The sequence below is a fragment of the Scleropages formosus genome, chromosome 2, assembly GCF_900964775.1.
Source record: "Scleropages formosus chromosome 2, fSclFor1.1, whole genome shotgun sequence".
In the NCBI taxonomy this organism is placed as follows: domain Eukaryota; kingdom Metazoa; phylum Chordata; class Actinopteri; order Osteoglossiformes; family Osteoglossidae; genus Scleropages; species Scleropages formosus.
The window spans coordinates 23,730,716-23,747,574 of NC_041807.1; the positions used below are offsets into that span (position 1 = coordinate 23,730,716).

Sequence of the window (16,859 nt, forward strand, 5' to 3'; positions counted from 1 at the left end):
GGTTTAATCAACAAGACTGGAAGGAGAAGTCTCCCAAAATAGCACTAACGCAACATGTAAACTCTCGCACACATTGACTGAAGCCACTTGTCCCGACTGGGGTCGTGGCGAGCCGGAGCCTAACCCGGCAACACAGGGCATAAGGGACACACCCAGGACAGGACGCCAGTCTGTCGCAAGGCACCCCCAGCAAGACTCAAATCCCAGACCCACCAGAGAGCAGGCACAGGCCAAACCCGCTGCGCCATCGCACCAACATGTAAACTGCCACTGCAATATAAGAGAGAATGCAAAAAATAGAAGCTGTAAATAAAGAGAGAGATGTTTGTCTTTGTGTTTCACAGTGATGATGACTCTGTAACCATACAGAAAATCTGAAGTGAGTTGGTGACCTGTTTCTGGGACGGAATGACCCTTTTGCAGAAAGCAGTAAAAGGGGTAAGCATCCCTCTTTGTCCATATTTCAGATTTTTTTGCAAATTTACAAATTCTTTTTCTCATATTATACACCATTAATTATAAATCGTATAACTTTGCTTTTAATGGTGTAGTACAAGTGTTGGGTGGCATATTTATTGTCTATTTTACATGTATTGATATGTTTTTATCTTTATGTGAAGCTTCAGCCTTAAGCTTCATAGGTTGGATTTGTTTTGATGTAATCTGTAATGCACTAATTGTATTTTTCTCTGAGATGTACGTGGATTTGGACAAAAACATCCACTAAATTAATAACTGTAATGTAAATGCTTTTTTTTGGTTCAAAAAAAAGCTATGAATCACCAGCATCCTTGCGTCCTTCTTCTTAAACAGAAGTGAATGGAACGACTTATGTTCTCTGAGCAACATTTTTGTGGAGGGTAAAACATTTGAACTGGATTTTTGATGTGGTTGCAAGAAAACAAAAAAGTAACTTGTTGACAGAAAACATCCCCCCCAGTTGGAACCCGTGGTTCCCCATTTTACCACTGTGGCTCAGTGAGCAAAATTAGGCTTCTGAGAGAGTTCAGCAACAGGTGATGCTTCTGTGCTCACATTTGAAATTTTACTGTTCTATGCATGCGTTTCTTATCAGTTTCCCAGGACAATTTTAGATATTTCCTGTCCCGATGGTATCACAGATGATAAATTGCCTTTTACAATCAAAGGGATAAGCAGCTTGTTGGAATTCCATAATATGCATATTTATTCATTTTCTTTGCAAATCACAATTGATGAATTTTATATTTTTGAGGCAAATCAAAATTTGTCAAGATGACCTTATCACTCCCTTCAGAATGAAAAACACATTGACCCAGACAGAGTGTGAGACCTTGCTAGGAGTTTGTTGCTGTCTGTGCTTGGCTATAACAAGGTGATTAACATCTATAGACATGCACACAGCACTGAATAGCTCCTAAAAACCCTCTCTGGGTCACAGCCATACCCTAATGAACCAGGTTTCTTCTCTGGCTAGTCAGGTGGGGGGTTACCTATGCACTCGTTGAGTGTCATCTACAGCCGCTCAGCCTTTTGAAATACCTTGTAGCAGATGAGTTCTATGTACCCTTAAAGAGATGTGGGCCATAGGAGGGCAAGAGTGGAAAAGCAGCATGTGTTAAGTCATGGCCCACAAACCCTAACCCCATCTCCATTACTTTCCTACTGAAATGGTTTTTTAAAAAAAAAAAAACCACAAGAGCCTGAAGACCTGTTTTTTAGCTTGTGCCAAGGCAGTGACAGTTGACAGAAGGGCTGCGAGGCGAGAGTATTTACTTACAGTTAGTCCCGAGAATACACATTCAGGATGCGGTTTCACGCAGGATGCTTGCCTCCCCCCACGTGTATTTGATCATCTTATGAAAGAAAAGCAAGTGGGATTTTTGACCTCTGCAGTCGGGAGAAACGGTCATTCAACAGGTCTGGGATGACTGTCTTTGCTTTGAAAAGCACAGTAAGCCCCTTGACTATTGAGCTGTTTGCTTTGAACAACAGTATTTCAGCTTTCCTTGTGCTACTGGCATTACGTGAGTGATCAGAAAAGTTCTCGTGCTACAGTCAAATGATGAATCTGTGAGAAGTGCAGAATAGGCATTTTATGATGTTTGATTACTTCACAACGATGAGTCATAGCGTTCCCTCATTCTGCTTGCCTGTGCCCATGTCTAGAATGTCTTATCTTGCTCTCATGAGATTCACAAATTCTTTTGTACGACTGAAAACTTCTGTAGCCAAATCATTTCTGCAGTCTACATCGCAGGTTCCCGGTTGCTGTTTTTACTGCTTGAACAATCTGTAGCAGTGTTTGTGTAAATCTGAAGTATTTCTGTGATGACAATCTAGCCCGCCAGTTGGAAACCCACTCTGTGTAATGCTGCCACGTGTACCAGTTTCTTTGCAGTTCTCTGTATTCGTTTTCATTGTCCCAACATGTCTGTGTGGAAACTTCAGTGTGAATGAGTTCAGGAGATCTAACCGTGTCTCACCGCATCCCTCATGGTTGGAAACCAGCGACAGCAACTCCTCACCTGACATGTCAGTGTTCTCAGTGATCACTGGACTCATCCATGCCCTCTCTTCCTTGGTGTAGTAATACCAATATTTAAGGGTCAGTACTTGTTTCCTTTATTTTATTATTTTTTTTTTTAAACCAACTACACCAGTTAATCTGTGATCATTTTTATGTGATATTTTTACTTGAAGTGAGAGCTGTGTGGCCATATTTGGAGCTTTGTCCATGTAACTTCTTTGTCAGCATTTTCATGCTGCTAGTTTTAAAATTCACTAATGTTTTAGAATGCAGTTTCACCAGCCCTCATGAGTTTAACCGAACTTGGGGTTCACACTGACCCAGTAGAGCTTCCAAGATCCTTCATTGCACGTCTCACTGGGCTGAATCCATCGTGACGTTTCCTGGTGTGTTTCCGTCAATGTATTACTTCTGTGAATACCATGTACCCTGACAGTGTGTAGTGTTCTGCAGGAAGTGAGCTGTTTACACAGAGCCGTACTCCGCAGGGATGTTGTGTATCTGTTTTCTCTGTTGTCATGGTGACTCTGGATACAGCTCTGCAGAGATGATGAGGTCTGAATAGCACTGTGGAGAGTTGTCTTTTGCTGGTGGTCTGAAACAGCCCCCTCGTAATTCTTTTCTCATTTTCTCATTCATCACCAGCCACCATCTGCCTTGACCTGTTAGGGAGTTCTGACTATACCTCATTCACACTACCGTCATGTCTGACATCTGTCAAAGAACCCCAAGGCATGCAGTGTTTCTGATGTTCACTGCGATGGAGTTGGGAATCATTTCATGCATTAAAGTGCATTTAAGGAGTAAAATCCCCATAAACATTGGGGGGAAAAAAAATGTGTGTGCATGTGCACTAATGTGAGAGAACATCCATGCCCTATTGTTTGGTCTCGCAATGGCCAGGTTGTCACCTATCTGGTCCAGCATTATTAATACCGCATTTTCATGTATCTGGACCGCCACATCCAGGCTGGTCCGTGACATTCTGTCTGCTACAAAAAAAAGACTGCATTTAAAAATTGCCTCAAACGACTGTGTAACAGAGACTTTGAAACACACTGCATAGTGGGACCATATACTCATGCTGTGTTGTTCTGGCACTCTGTCTCACTTGTGTACTCACGTGTTTATTTGCATCCTCTGTTTTGCACCATTGTGCTTTAATTTTCTAGTTATTCATTATCTAGAAGTGACATACAGCCTTTGTTTTCCTGAAAACTCAACGTTTATAAAATCATTATCATTAAATAATATATTTTTTTTGTATTTTAAATAAGTCATTTCATTATGCAGCGGGTGTGATTTAAGCCTGCATCCTTTGTATTTAAAGGGTGTGGCTCTAGCCACTAAGCTACCGGCTTCCCCCTAAAAAAAATTTAGCCAATATTAAGGTACTCTCATATTCTGCAAAACATTTAATGGATTTAATGCACCTGTTGGCTTAATATGTGAAAGAATTATGTATAGTTTTACATGTACTTATGCAACAGCCTCCAAATAATAATGAACCTTTTAATTTGAAACAAAAGGCAGCTTGTTCAAGTTAAAATAACTTCAGTTCATCAGAAATTATACCCTTCACATTTATGGTTATATTGTTCTTTGGCATTGCTAATCAGCTGTGCTTGAAAAGCTATCCTGTATGCAGTCGGTGTTGATTGGATTTACATGTGGACTATAGGTGTGTTCAATACAGGTTTTGTCTGTTCGGCACAGATTTCACAAGAATATTCATGATGGGGAAAGTAAGTGTCTGGAGGCGGGGGGAGTTATAACAACCTTACTGTGTACTGTATTTCTGTGTCCTCATTGTAGAGTTTTGAGAGGCATACTGTATGTCTGATACTGTGGCTTGGAACACATTCCCAAACAACGGATGAGGCGTTTTCAGATCTGCTTATCCTTCTGAGGGGTGCAACAGGATGAGGCAACTCATAACTTGTAATAATTTGGGTAGATCTTTGTTCATGTATTTCCAGTCTATCTGTTGCCACAGGGCTGGGTGGGATGTCTTTGTAAAGAAGTGTAATACATTATAGTGCTCCCTTTCCTGCTTGGAAGGTTATGCCATATGCAAGACAAGCTAAATCAGAACAAGGTCTGCTTATTGTAATTTATTTTGCTTATTTTGTGGACTGATTTGTCAAGTCTCATTTATTAAAGGACTGAACGGTTAATCTCTGGCTCAAGAGCAGTTCAGTAGTTGCATTCCTGAGTTTTGATACTTTGGCTATAAAAGCTGCTTTGTAAGAGTTTAATTTGGAGTAATATGGTGAACATGATTATCAGATGAAATGTAAGCAATTTGCGTTGTTGTAGAAAACCAGTGCTTACACAGGCACAGGCATTGTGAAGGATAGGTGTTTAGTGAGACTTCTGAAGGAATGTAGGGCATTTTATGTACTTCAGGTACCACACGTAAGATGGAATGCAGAATGAGACCATTTAGACCAGGTGTATTGAATGTACAACCTACATTATTGGGTGGGGATTTGGGTGCAACTAAAAACTGTAATTACATGCTACGTGAAGAAGCAATAATAACATGCTAATAACCAAAGTCAATGAATAAATCAATTATTCTGCCTATAAAGTTATATAGTAAGTAAATCTATCTCTGTACAGCCACAGTGTCAAATGCCTTACCCAAGGGATCAATATTGTGACGTTCTGCCTCAACCATGCTGCTTGCAGGGGTGCTATTAATGAAGGGCTCATGAGATGGGACCCCAGGAACACGTACTTCGTTGTGCCTTGATATGTCTCGGCTGCAAAACTTGACAGTGTGCAGGTACCCTGCTCAAAGCTCCAAGAACACACACAACTGGCATAGCGGTTAAAGTTGCTGCCTTTGGCTCTGATTTTGAATATTACCTACTGCTTTAATGCCCTTTAGCAAGGTACTTACCTGAAATTGCTCCAGTAAAAATTACCCGGCTGCATAAATGGGTAACTAGTTGTAGGTTAGAAAAAAAGCATTAGCTAAATGAGTAAATGTAAAGTGAACAAAATTTATACAAACGCTGAACTTGAGCGGCAATTCATACTGGATAGGACATTGTTGCTACAGTTGTTTTACTTATCCAGGTTCATCGGAAACAGTTATTCACAGATGTAAGTTGTTCTGAACATTGACCTAATTCTTGCACTTAAGATATCACCCTTAGGTATTCTTATACATGTGCAGAAATAAAATATTTTATGCATGTATTTATTATGTTATATACATATCTTTATTGTCATGGGCATACCTTGATGAAAACTGCCAGCTGAGCAACATTGGTTATACAATTGCTTTCATAAATTCAGTGACTATGCCCATGACAGTAGCTTTAGCTTTGTTGGACAGCTGATTCTTCCTCGGATGTTAAAAGTTTGTGGTTTGCAGCCACCATGAATCCTAGTCAGCATGCTGTATGAAACAAGTTTGACGCCCTTATCTAGACTCTCCGGGACCAGAAGCCAGGAAAACCCTCTAACCTCCTGGTCGTTGCCTTTGCGGCAGGTGAGCAGATTGTTCTCCACAATCAGTCTCCTCTTATTGTTTTTGTCGGTAATGTGGGTGTATGATGTCTTGATGCAGTCTACCAGTCAGACTTGAAGATAATTGCCTTATGAGTCTTATTTCTTTGAATAAGTAATTGTTAATCTACAAAAACAATGTAGGTGGCACTTTGTAGAGCAGATGTAAGCAGTTAGATTCATTTCAAAATGACTGGATTTTTTTGTTTTACTTTTTTTTTCTTTTTTTTTCTTTTTAAAGCAGTAACTTTGTTTTGCACAACCTAAGCAGAGACAGAACTGGACTAAAAAGAAATGACTGAATGGTTTGATTTTCTTCCGTCATGCAATTTAGCCATTCATCTGGTCACACTGTTAGCTGTGAAATATGATTAAGGTGAAACAATGCATTAGGGATGAATTTTGTATCTACATCTCAATTTGGGATGGTGCAAATAATTATAACTCACTATTGTTCCATGCTTTTAGTGGTGCATGTAAATAAAGAACAATGGCAACATGTTTTAACCTCTGAAGGCAAAGTAGCCAGCGTGCACAGAGATAACAGAGGCCCGTGGCCATAATAGTTTTTCATTGCTCCTACCACCTGCTATACATCATAAAACAAATTGCATCGCTGTCTGTGTTTGATATTCTGTGGACTTCATGCTGTTTGTTTCTCAAACAGGTTTGTAACGTGCTTTACTTAGAGAACCCTCTGTAAAATGTCCAAAAAAGCTATGCATTTGCAGATCATATATATATTTTTTTTCCCCCCAGAATGCCGCACACCCCTTTTCTGTATTACAGCCTTTTTTTCTTGTCGGGAGCAGTTACGGCACAACTCAATTGTTTTCCAGTGAATATCAAACAAGTTATACATAAACAAGTCACGTATTTTGTTATAAACATGAAATGATGCGGAAAGAAAGAAATGATGATGCTTTTTGCCTTCAGTATGTCTTATCGGAAAATGTCTCGCAGGCTGGGGTTTGGGTGCCAACTTGCACTCCGGTACAGTATATATCACCATGTGTTTGGCACTGCTGAGAAGTGCAGTTATGTCGTCATGATCTGCAAAATTTCCAGTTTGCAAGCATTCTTACTCAGGGTTACATGCATAGGCATAAATTTAATAATGTCTGTCTACCTGCAGTATGTTTACTGATGTCACTTTGGCTGTTGATATGTTTACAGCAGTCCCATTCTACAGTCTGGCATTAACATGTGCAGCAATTTTTTTTTTTTTTTTTTGAGCCATGCATCCGTGTTTGCAGAGTGCTTGTAAATACTTTTGGTTAGGGTGCACAGTGTGCAACCAATTGCATCTTGCCTTGTTCTAGCAAGGTAAATTGAACAAACTGGAACAAAGGGTTTTATGTCAGAGTTGTACCTTGCTATTTGCTGTTTGTATGGTGCCATTGTGCTTGTTGAATTTGTAATAACTGTGATGCATTGCCAAAAAATTGTTTGTAAGCCCTTCCATTTTTGTCATTTAAATTTAAAGTAGCATAAACTTGATATAGAAAACTGTAGGTGAAAAAAAGATATGAAAAAAAGATCTTTTGCTGTAGCCTTAATAACAATTTGGGGAAAAAGGAAACCCATTACTGGAATAGCTGTGTGACATGTGGCATAGGTTTAAAATTTTTTTGGATTGCCAGGGGTTTGGTCAGGTATGGGGACAGTTTGTGGCATAGTGATTGGAGCTGTTGCCTTTGGACCCAGCGGTCGCAGGATCAAGTCTTACCTGGAGCAAGGTACTTACCATTAAATTACCCAGCTCTATAAATGGGTAAATGATTTTAAGTTGCTTTGGAAGAAAGCTAAATGAATAAATGCACATACTGAAAGGAGACCTGCAGATGATACTGCAGGAGACGATATTGTTTGTTTTTGAAGTAGCATTCAGACTTGCATTTAAAAAAAAATCCTTATCCAAAATGGTGTTTCATAGACTGAACAGTTTTCGGTGCCCTCAAAGTAGGTGATTTAAGTTAAATTAATCTAGACTTTCACAGCTTCACATCTCATTACTCATGAACTTCATCATCATGTGAGCTGAAGCCATTAAGAAATGTCAGTTTTTTTTCAGTGGGGGGAGAAGGCACCATATATAGCTGGGTAACCATGACAACACTGAAAGACCTTTAAAGTTTTAGAGATTACATATTTTAATGTAGTGAATATTTTTTGCTGCAGTGTATCTTATAAATCACGTTTAGAGCAGTGATTTGAAATGTTTCTACAACTTATTATTCCGAAGAGCACATTTTTCAAAATGCATTTTTCCAAACTGTACACACTTATTGATAAATATTATAAAGAACCATTGTTTTGTACACTTGTCCATGTGTGTATTGTGTGTGTGTCATGTTAGTTATTGTAAATATATGGGCTCAACTGATGTAGAGAGCTGCTCAAAAATCACAGTGAACATCATAGCTGCTTTAAATGTCATTTGAATTTTGAAACATTTGTTTTCCAGTGAATAAACTAATTAAAAGTTTAGAACTATACAGCAGAAAACTAACAACAGAGCTGGATTCCATTTATTACATGTTTTCTTAATGGGTTATTCCTCTCACATAAAGGTGTAAATGTTTGTTTTTTACATTGAGTCTGCAATGTCAAGCCATTTATAGCTAGTTCTATTTCATTATCATAATGGCCTCTTGAATCGTGCTTTTTCTTTTTCCCTTCAAAAGAAAGGTGCTAAACATTGTTAAAAAGATGTTAAAGCTTCTAGTAAAGTTGGCGTTTTCTTGGTCACTGCTATTTTTGCAAATACTGAGGCAGCCACTTGTAGCAATTGAAAATTTTGCTGCTGGTTAATGCTGCTGTTGTTTTGCTGCTTAGTCTGATGCTTTTATCCAAAGCAGCTTGAAGTATTTCAATATCTATTCAGCTGGGTTTTTTTTTTTTTTTTGCTAAAGCAATTCAACATAAGTGTGAACCTTGATCAAGGGTGCCACAGCAATAGCAGAAAAAAGAATCAACTGAAAAAATTGACTGTTAAATAGTAACTGTGAGAATGCAGGCATCCTTTATGAATCTTTTATCCAAAATTTTGCTGTAACGGCTCTTGGGTTTTGATGCCCAGTTTTTGATTTCTGGAACAAATAATGTATAACAATTTATTTCGAAGCATTTCCAAAAAAATGTTGAAAGTCACACATCATGCAAGTGAAGCAGATATGCATTTATGTACTGTAATTGGCAAAAATGTACCATCAGCTCTTTCCTATTGGTTTCCTGTATCGTGTTTGCTTTCTTTCCACGCATTTGTGCAAGAATGACTACCAAGGCCCCTCCACCCACCACAACTCACAATCAACTGTGATTGTGACTTCACTTGTGAGAACAATAACAGTTCATCACAGCAGATTTCCTTGTTTCTTTTAAATTGCACTTTTGTTTTTTAAGCATAAATTTAATTTTTGAGTGTTCATTGCTGTCTACTGGATATAAGGAAAACCATTTCTAAAATATACTGCCTGGAAAAAAAACATTCATCAATTGCCTCATTCATATGTGATAATCATTAAGAGAGTCACATGTCTGCATCTAGATCGCTCCATCTCTTGATCTAATACATGTATTGTTTTCTTTGGAGAAAAGAATCTGCTAAATTAATAAATGTGTTCTATGTCATGCTGAAATCGGAGTTTAGTACCGCAAAATCTCTTTAACGCCCCTGGGGGCTTTACATTTTCCAAAAGGGCGGCGTTTATTAGAGGTCATATGGTAGTGAAATTGATCATCATTTCTCTCCCTAAAAAGTTCATGCAAATGCCACAGGTACATCCTGAGTGAAAATGTGCTTGAGAATGTTGCTGGGGGTAGTACTCGCCTTGCTGGGTGTGAAATTTCGGACTCTGAATCTGACCAATCACATGTGATAGACGTCGGGGAGGCGTCGGATCACGATAGTCCCGGAAATTAATAAACAAGTCGATTATCTTTGTTGTACAGTGTGTAAATCATGTGTTAATACAGTTTAACAGTTGTCAGTGTCAGTGTTTTTCATGGAAGTTTGATATGTTCACATAGTTATTAATGTGTTTGTGGATTGTTTCATGTTATGGACTCCGGAAGAGAATGGGATTTAAAACTTGGTACCGGTAAGTGGCTTCCCCCCTCCCCTTCTTTTCTGATTACTCAAAAAAAATATACCGAGTATTTTCAAAAATGAGTGGGGGCGTTAAATAGGGATTTTACGGTGTTATATTTGTGTTTTAGTGATATTTGGAAAAGTGATTTCGGTTTTTGGATGGGAGGGGAATGCATGTCCCCCCCCCCCCCAATTTAAATCAAGCTGTTGCTGTACATGGCAATATACACTCTGATAGGTTGATATGTTTCAGCCATGTGCTGCATTAATTGGTTGGCCATTTGTCTTATTTCACCCCACTTTACTTTCTGTCCCTATTTAAATATACAGCTGAAGATGTGCACATAATGAAAAAACGTTTTCCCAAATCATTTGCTTGGGATGTTCACAGTACTTTTGCATTTTTTTTTTTAAATTGTAGGAAACAAATTCCAGGAAGTGAGGACAGATTTGGTTTCGACTGATGAGCAAATGGTTTTTTTTTTTTTTTTTTTTTTTTTAAAAAAAAAAAAAAACAAAAAAACTACATGGGGAGTATTTACAAATGGTGACTTTTTTTTTAATGCTCCACTAAAATAAATATAAGCTAGATAAATGTAATCTTTGTTAGTATATTAGTCATTGCATTGCCAACCCACGTGCAGTTCTGTGTGTTTGACAGTTTCGGCCAGCATGTCCTCACATTGTAAACCTCTGCTGCTATGACATCCTGAGGCGCATAAGGACATATTCCAGTCTCTCGAGCCCTTTGTTAGTAAACTTGCCACTGACAGCGTGGCCAGAACAGGATGTTTCAGTAGTGGTGCCATCTCAGTAGTACAGATTTGCTGTTGTGAAGCTTGAAACTGTTGTGTTGTTTGCTCTAAACTTTGTTGCTTTTGTCTAGGCTAAGTGTGTCGGGCAAGTAGCAATGTAAATACACTGTTTAAAAAAAAAAAAAAAAAACAGACAAAATCTTTTCGTACCCTAAAATCTATCTTTTCAAAATTGCTTAGTTTTCACTAACTAGTGCAGGCGAGTTGGACATACAGGCTAACAGATGAACAATATTGAATCAGTATGTAGCCCTGTAGGAGTACAGGTGAATATAGTCTTAACTTAGAATGGCTATAAATAGTACTTACCTACTCTGCTAGTCATAGTATCTGTTGTGCAAATATAGCGTGCAAAACAGCTCGCAGCAGGGGCCACAAATCCTCTTCGGCCTGCTATGTGAAATGAGTTGGACACCTCTGTAGTACCAGTCAAAAGTTTGAGTGCACCTACTTGAAGTCAGACATTCCTGGGTCAAAAAACATAGAAACTGGACTTTGAAAAGCAGGAATTGGTTTGAGGAACTAATGAATCAAAGTTTGAAATATTTGGGTCCAGTTGCTGAGTATTCGTATGACACAGGAAGGTGAGTGCATGAGTTGTGCTTGTGTGGTTCTCTGTTCAGCATTGATGATGCAGCATAATGGCCTGGAGTTGCTTTGCTGGTGACAAGGTTGTTGATCTTTGCAGCATGCACCATGGCAATCTCAGGCAGCATGGTTATCATAGCACACATCCCAGGCATGCCATTCTCTCAGGATTCTCAGCAGTTCATTCTTCAGTAAGATACTAACCAGGAACATACCTCAAAGTTGTGCGAGAACTATTGGGCACAGAAGGAAAGTCTAGGGCAACTGAAACCAGTCACTTAGGTGTAAAATGGTAATTTAAAAAAAATAATAATTTTCAGCAAGTGTACACAAACTTTTGACTGGTAATTTAACAATACATCTAGGGTTTGGAAACCCAGGTTGTAAAAAGGTTGCATGCACTCTCTAAAATGGAGACTTCATATAATATATACAGTTTTTACATTGGAAGCACCATGCTTTCCCAAATACTCAGAATGGTTTTTTTCAGTGCATGGTGAATTAATGAAATATGGCTTAAGTCCAGTCATGCTGCATTGCTATGAAAAGTAGTATTCCCCCCCACAGTGATACAGGGATTATGTGTTTAATGTTTGCATGAAAATCCCGCAGTTTGGAAGGCAGAGCCCTTTGGAGCTCTTAAAGCTGACAAGTACACTTGCGGTAGCAGAGACTGGATTTCAATGGTTTTATCCTTGATTTTACTACATCTTAAGTGGAGGTGTGTAGTAATGAGTTACTTTACCCAGTTACTTGTACTTAAGTACATTTGTGGAGAAATATTTCTTTTCAGAGTAAAACCATGACACCACCTCTGCATTGTTACCCGTCAGTCAGTCATATTTAGGGTGAACCATTAAAGTCTTCACTGTCAGCTGACTTCTTTTGTTCATTTCATTGACCAGGTTCATTAGCACTGACACTTCAGAGTCCAGTGTGGGCCTTTGGTTGACAGTGCAGTTAACTCGTCCAAGGAAGCGAACTCGGGAGTGAGCGAGCAAATGTAGTACAGATTCTTTTTTTTTTTGAGATCAACTTCATTTTGATTGTCTACTGACATTTACAAAAGAGGCAGTACCCAGGGTAGTGTTATGGGAAATGTACCATTTGTTAATATTGAGTATTAATTCTGTGAACTTGTTTGCCATTTATTCTAATTTAATGTTGAATGTGACATTTGAATAATGTGAACACATTTTCCTTGTTTTATAGTGAAGTTTGACAATATAGACTATACATCCACTTACTAACTTGCTAACCCTGTCATCCTTATATCAACGTCAGCCTAAGCCCTGGCGTCTCACTTAAGTGGCAAAGTTCGACACCATTCAACTAGCTGTACACCTTTTATTGAAATCAGTGCTTGTTATTGTCTAATATTGATGACTGACTGAGTAATGCAAGTTTAGAGAATGTGACTAACCCTCTGGGGTTTTATCTTTCGATTTGGAGCATCAGAACTGACTCGCCTGTTTCATTTATTAGTTATTAGTTATGTTGTACTGTGTCCTGTGTACTGCGTACTGTGTTTGGCTACTATTCCATCTGCTGGTCTTAAGAAAATTGTGTTTTTGTATCTTTGGCAAGTGTTCACATAATATTGAACTTTTTTCAGTTTGGGGATATCCATTGCACTTCCTGTGATACTGACAATACAGTACATCTGACCTTCAGCAGAAAGGCTTTTCATTAGGGATATTATAGCTCCTGCCAGCCAGTTTCCTGAGGTAGTGTCTAATTAGCTGCGTAAATCTCCACCACAGAGTGACAAACGTTTCACTGTCACACAAAATAATCTTCATTCTCTTCCAGGGTTTCATCCTGATCCAGTAAAGAGAGGTCAGCCAGTGAGAGGAAATGACAGTGATGGCCCTTATCAGTTGGGATCTGCAATTTGCCGAGTGTGATGTTACGAGACATGTCCTCCCTTTGCTGCCAGTGTACATGGTCTTTGCTGTCTGCTCCACAACATACATCTAGCAGTGAAAGGGCTACTTGATGGAGGAAGCTGATGCTGTACTGGGGAGGAAAACGGTGCTCTTGCTGTTGTGTTCAGAACAGATGGAGAATATGAGACCCTTCATCTTATCTGTCTACATACTGTTGTGAATGTCTCTGGTTTGAGAATATGTGTGCAGGTGTCCAAAGCATGGCTGTTCACAGTACATCTGTTCAGTATTTTCTTTATTGGGCTTCACACATGTTTGTTAATTTATTAGGGACCATATCTGGAGACAAAACCAAATAAATTGCTGCCCTTCTATTATAGGTTAAAAGTTTAGATTCTGCGATTTGTTCCACAGACACGCTTTTCGAACTTTCAAGGAGAAATGCGCCGTGTTTAATTTTTAATTTGGCTTTATCTTTTCAGTGTCAGAGGGAAATTGCTGTTCCAGTTGTGCTGTGTAGTGCAGTTTGCATGTGTATGCACTTCTGTTCATAACATTACATCATTTATGTTTTTCATCAAGAATGACAGTTAGACAAAGGTCTCCATGACAGACTTTCAGTTTTTATAGTGATACTTACACATAGCATTTTCCAGCTATGATTTGAAGGCAGAACCTTTAAGTTATTAGCTGTAGAATTAAGTATTCTGTACCAGCATTGATTCAAGCATGGCTTGCTGAACTAAGGAACTGAACTAAATGCTTGGAAGTCGAAAAAACTAAGATACTACCCCTTTTCAGTTTGTGGTCAAGTTTGTGGCTTGTTTCTTTCCTAGGAGCATTGTTCAAAGCTGTTGAAGAAAATCTGTTTTTAGAATACGTTGAGCATCAGAGATGAGGAAGTCCAATCCTCAAGGGTTGCATGGTTGCCTGGTTTTTGTTTCACGTTGCATCTCAGTTCGTTATTGTTTTGTGTTCCTTATGTAAAAATGTTGGTTTATTAAAAGGTACAAGAAAAACCAGCGGCTTTTGAGGGATTCCCAGTCCCTAGTTGTGCTGACATCATAAAAACCAGGTTATCATAGTGAAACAATGCTTAACGGTTTTAATTTTCATAAGGAGCCTCCAGCAGCGTACCTGAAGAGTGAAGGGATCTTCTGTCGCTAACATGAGGTTAATGTGTCCCATTGGCAGAAGAGTTGTTCTTCCCTTATCAGGAAAAGGGTCTGTTTGACTTCTCCTGACTGTTTATTCTTTTCCTTGCTGTTTGAGACATCCTTGACACCCCAACTCCACCCTCCCAGACCTGGGCTGTGTCACCCACCACTGCTGTTTATATTATCACTGTCTTGAATTTCACCCACAAGTTACAGAAATTCTGCTTTGTTAAAGTAGAAATAGGGTGTATAGATGTTGCGTTTATTTACCTCTTGCCTTTTGGCTTCTTTATTTGCTACAGCAATATTCCCAGTTGGCTTTAGGGAAACTGGTTTCCTTCTGGGAGCAACAATTTGCTCCTGAGAATGGCTTCAGTGTCTTGATAAAAGGAGCTCAATAAAAAGAAAACAACCCTTTCAGGAGATTAGATACAGTAATCTGATGAATGTTATGCTTATCTTCAGCTTCAGCAAGTGGTTACCAAGATTAGGTTTCTTCCGCCGAACGATAAGTTTGTAACAGCAGCTGCAATTTTTCAGTCATTGATGCATTTTCATTTGTGACGGGGAGTGTTGGGGGCAGGCAAGTTGTTAAATTGAAGATATGTTGAGTATGTTATGGCAGTCATGTCTCTCAGGGCATCAAGGTATTATGGCAGACTAGGCTGAATTTAAAAAGGAATAAAAAAGGAGTAAGAAATCTGCTTTGTAGCTCCATTGTCTGCTTTCTAGGTCTAAAAATACACACACACACACACACACACACACTTTCAGAACCGCTTGTCCCATACGGGGTCACGGGGAACCGGAGCCTACCCGGCGACACAGGGCGTAAGGCCGGAGGGGGAGGGGACACACCCAGGACGGGATGCCAGTCCGTCGCAAGGCACCCCAAGCGGGACTCGAACCCCAGACCCACCGGACCCCAGGACCGTGGTCCAACCCACTGCACCACCGCACCCCTGGTCTAAAAATAAACGTGAGAAATTTTGTACTGGCGTGTATTTACTACAATGTATTCAAGTTGTGCATGTGTCGCTGTTGAAGCCTAGTGCCATTCCCCAAATGATTATATTGACCTATTTGGTTAACTTATTCATTGTCACTGGTAAATCTCCTTGTGGTTTGGTTTGTACGATATGACATATACGTCTAGCTTGGGCTCTGGGATTCCCCCCCCATCTCTAAAACACACACACACAAACACACACACACATTTTCAGAACCGCTTGTCCCATACAGGGTCACGGGGAACCGGAGCCTACCCAGCAACACAAGGCCGGAGGGGGAAAGGGACACACCCAGGGCGGGACGCCAGTCCGCCGCAAGGCACCCCAAGCGGGACTTGAACCCCAGACCCATCGGAGAGCAGGACTGCGGTCCAACCCACTGCGCCACCGTACCCCCTTATCTCTAAAATAGACACATACTATTTATTCATTTTTATTTATTTATTTTTTTTCTTCCTTTTTTCATGACCATAATGCTTTCTGGTCAGCAGTGCATCCTGTCATTCTTATTTGCATATTTTAAAAAGAATTTCTTTTAGGTGAGAAGTGATAAAGTTGTAAGATTTTGTTTTCACTGCACCTATACTTCTGGTTGGCAAAGAAAATTATACGATCGAATAAGCCTGGAATACACAAGCCCAGACTGCAGACGTTTCTCTGTATGAAAAAACAAATTTCTATCAAACATTGAGTGGATGAAGGTGGAACATTTGAGTTAAGTGAAACCATGAAGCCTTAACCATTTTAGTGCTCCTATGTCATCACACCTGAGTTAAAACTGTAAATCTAAGCAGCAGAATATCAAAACTGTTTTTGTGTTTTGTAGACAGCATTATCTCTGAGAAGAATGTTGTTGTTCCCAAGCTTGTCAGTTTTCCGTATACACAGCGGTACAGGTTCAGGGGTAAGGGTTTGGTGAAAAGGGCTGGAAGGGCGGGGTGCAGGTGTTGGTGGAAAATTTATAAATATGGGGACAGAAGATGAGAAGTAGGAGTCACACCTATGTTTTTATGACTGCCTTAAGTTCCATGGTTTTGTTGACCAAATTGAATTTCTATAATTTACTAGGCTTTTAAAAATGTATTTTTTTTCTGGTGAATAACTACTGAATTTAAAGTTCATTGTTTGTTGGCTGAACATGTGCCTGTCTTGGATTCTATAATCTGAGCTTCTACACAGCTGGTTGTTAGCTGAAGCAGTTCAATACCTTGGTGCTTTCAGGTCTAACAGACATTCGCCTTGTCCTTCAAACCTGCAACCTTTTAATTCCAAGTCG

The 16,859-nt window shown here is 39.4% G+C and overlaps 1 protein-coding gene across 5 annotated transcripts in view; it reads left to right on the top strand.

Moving 5' to 3' along the window:
- Window positions 1–16,859, top strand: part of LOC108940043 (forkhead box protein P1-B-like) — a 50,437-nt gene that overhangs the window by 5,002 nt on the left and 28,576 nt on the right. For all 5 annotated transcript variants that reach the window (XM_018761847.2, XM_018761885.2, XM_018761876.2 and 2 more), the window contains exon 2: window positions 345–438. The gene's annotated coding sequence lies outside the window, so the exon portion shown is untranslated. The remainder of the gene's footprint in view (window positions 1–344; window positions 439–16,859) is intronic.